The sequence below is a fragment of the Oreochromis niloticus genome, linkage group LG3 (genome assembly GCF_001858045.2).
Source record: "Oreochromis niloticus isolate F11D_XX linkage group LG3, O_niloticus_UMD_NMBU, whole genome shotgun sequence".
In the NCBI taxonomy this organism is placed as follows: domain Eukaryota; kingdom Metazoa; phylum Chordata; class Actinopteri; order Cichliformes; family Cichlidae; genus Oreochromis; species Oreochromis niloticus.
The window spans coordinates 31,999,193-32,003,064 of record NC_031967.2 but is presented as its reverse complement, the minus strand read 5'-3'; positions in this window follow the sequence as shown (position 1 = coordinate 32,003,064).

Below are 3,872 nucleotides of genomic sequence, written 5' to 3'. Positions count from 1 at the left end.
AAAATGTTTATTGTTACTGTTTTTGTTCTTTTTTTAACCCTAGAACACTATCGCTATAAATAGTAACACAATCACTAATGCCGGGTGATTTTTACCCGATATAATATAACCAATAAAAAGTAATCAAATATATCAATATATGACAACACATGACAAATTAGAGTGGTCTTCTTTTACTTTCAACTGTGACATGTCTAACAAAATGAAAAAAAACCCTCCTAAAACAAAATAATGACTCTGGAAAGCTGGTCTTTGGTCCACCCATTCCTGGGAAATTTGAGACTTCCCTGGTGAAGGCACAGGCTCCTCGACACGCAAACAGCTGCAGGAGAGAGAAATCATGTAAATGTATTTGCTCGGGTGTAAATCACCCGGCGATAGTGTTCTAGAGTTAATTACCTTTTTTCTTGAAAGCATGAAAAGAACCTGTGACATCTTCTAATTCCAATGGCTGTTTAAATATGCTTGTTCTGAAGTATGCTTTACTCAGGTAGTTTGATGGGTTTTGTGTGTGTTATAAAAAAATTTGCAATAATCATTTAATATCATTTAAATCATAGTTTCTAACTCCTCCATAGTTCAGATTTCAGGGTTTCTACAGCCTTACAGACACATTCATAGGTTAGTTAGTTTAACAAGCTTACATAATTCTCCATGTTTTGATTTTCAGTACAGCTTGTTTTGAAAAATGTTTGGACAAAAAAGAAAAGAAAAAAGATGCTAATCTTTCTACCAAGAAAAACGCAGGCTAGCAAAACCTGTCAAACCGCACGCTCTGTTGTCAGTGATACCTCTGACAATACCTGGAATAGACGCTTCAGCACATGAGCAATGCTGAGAATTTTTAACTCCTTCCTTATCATTTGGCAACATTAACAGCTTTGTTACTGACTACAATAAAAAAATCAAAATTTGCATGCTATGCTTATTCATAGCATGAGATACAACAGAACTATAGAGATCGAAAATGTGATGTCATTTCCGGGGTAAAACCGCACAGATTGTAGTTACAAGTGGCAAGTGGTACTAGCCCACACAGGCTATTACAAGGCAAGAGTCACAGAGAGATACAATGGGATGCAAAAGTTTGGGCAACCTTGTTAATAGTCATTATTTTCCTGTATAAATCTTTGGTTGTTACAATAAAAAATGTCAGTTAAATGTATCATATAGGAGACACACACAGTGATATTTGAGAAGTGAAATGAAGTTTATTGGATTAACAGAAAGTGTGCAATAATTGTTTAAACAAAATCAGATAGGTGCATAAATTTGGGCACCACAAAAAAAGAAATGAAATCAATATTTCGTAGATCCGCCTTTTGCAGAAATTACAGCCTCTAAGCGCTTCCTGTAGGTTCCAATGAGAATCTGGAATGTGGTTGAAGGTATTTTGGACCATTCCTCCTTACAAAACATGTCTAGTTCATTCAGGTTTGATGGCTTCCAAGCATGGACAGCTCTCTTTAACTCACACCACAGATTTTCAATAATATTCAGGTCTGGGGACTGAGATGGACATTCCAGAATGTTGTACTTGTTCCTCTGCATGAATGCCTTAGTGGATTTTGAGCAGTGTTTCGGGTTGTTGTCTTGTTGAAAGAGCCAGCCCCAGCGCAGCTTCAGCTTTGTCACTGATTCCTGGACATTGGACTCCAGAATCTGCTGATACTGAGTGGAATCCATGTGTCCCTCAACTTTGACAAGATTCCCAGTCCCTGCCCTGTCCACACAGCCCCACAGCATGATGGAACCACCACCATATTTTACTGTAGGTAGCAGGTGTTTTTCTCGGAATGCTGTGTTCTTTTTCCTCCATGCATAATGCCCCTTGTTATGCCCAAATAACTCAATTTTAGTTTCATCAGTCCACAGCACCTTATTCCAGAATGAAGCTGGCTTGTCCAAATGTGCTTTAGCATACCTCAAGCAGCTCTGTTTGTGCTGTGGGCAGAGAAAAGGCTTCCTCTGCATCACTCTCGCATACAGCATCTCCTTGTGTAAATTGCGCCGAATGGTTGAACGATGCACAGTGACTCCATCTGCTGCAAAATGATGTTGTAGGTCTTTGGTGCTGGTCTGTGGGCTGTTCTCACCATTCGTCGCTTCTGTCTATCTGAGATTTTTCTTGGTCTGCCACTTCGAGCCTTAACTTGAACTGAGCCTGTGGTCTTCCATTTTCTCAATATGTTCCTAACTGTGGAAACAGACAGCTTAAATCTCTGAGACAGCTTTCTGTATCCTTCCCCTAAACCAGTGGTTCCCAAACTTTTTTTGCCAGGCCCCCCTATTTTTTACAAGAAAAATGTCCCCCCCCCCCCGCACAAACACATCCTCCAACCACACACACCCATATTTTGCTGCATTTCACACCTCAAACATTTAGTAAACAATTAAGCAAATACAAGTAAAGGGCAATAAATTACAGGTAGTAATAAAATATACTACTAACTCTTTTACACTGCGTCCACACCTAGACGGGTATTTTTGAAAACGCAGCTGTTTCTATGCGTTTGGGCTTTTCGTCAACACGTAAACGGCGTTGCGATTCATCGAAAACGGAGATTATTTAAAACTCCTTTTTTGCGTTTATGTGTGGACGTGGAATACAGAGTTCATCACGCAACGACAAAGGTATTTGCCTCTTTTCACGTCACGCTGTGCGCCACATTATTGTTTACATGAGATGAATTGCAGAATGGCAGATAGAGACAAAATACTGTTACTGTTAATCTTAATATCTTCAGGTTTTACATGCTTACATATACACACGCAGTTACTGTCCCTCCATTTAGAAAGGCAGAGGCGTCACGGTGTGATTATTTTACATGTAGTTGTTTCTTTTTCCTGTGTAATAATATTCAACATTGCTGTCAATACATTTTTCAAAAAATGTCTCTCTGTGCAAAATGGGTTCAAAAACAGCTGTTGGATGCTGTTTGTCCGTGATTTGAACCGGGGGAACAAATTGTGGCAGGATCAGCCTGATATTATTTGTATCCCGCTGTAACTTTACTGTATAAAGAGCTAACATGTCCAAAATGTCAGGAGTAGTTAGTCATTACAAGAAGTGTTTGTGAACTAAAAATCAAGAATGTGGGATTCTATTTGTCCGTGATTTGGAGAGCCCAGCGCTGCTCCCGACGCAGGGAAACTAATTTTGCAGGGGAGACCTACCTTGGCACTTGTGCAGGTGAAGCCAAAGGGAAGATATGCTTCACCATATTTTCTAGTATTTGACTTGGAAGGAAGTTGGTTTGGAAACATATTTGGCGATGCTTCATCTCCTGCTTTGCGTTTGTGTGGGAGCCCCGTCAAAAACCTGTCCATTATGCTAGCAGTGTCCAAGCTTTCTTCTTCTTTTTTTTTTCTTTTCATACCGCGCCCCCCTGCAATAGCTCCACGGGGGCGGGCCCCACACTTTGGGAACCTCTGCCCTAAACCATGATGGTGAACAATCTTTGTCTTCAGGTCATTTGAGAGTTGTTTTGAGACCCCCATGTTGCTACTCTTCAGAGAAAATTAAAAGAGGATCAAAACTTACAATTGACCCACTTAAATACTCTTTGTCATTATTGGATTCACCTGTGTATGTAGGTAGGTCAGGGGTCACTGAGCTTACCAAGCCAATTTGAGTTCCAATAATTAGTTCTAAAGGTTTTGGAATCAATAAAATGACAACAGTGCCCAAATTTATGCACCTGCCTGATTTTGTTTAAACAATTATTGCACACTTTCTGTTAATCCAATAAACTTCATTTCACTTCTCAAATATCACTGTGTGTGTCTCCTATATGATATATTTAACTAACATTTTTTATTGTAAAAAAGATTTATACAGGAAAATAATGACTATTAACAAGGTTGCCCAA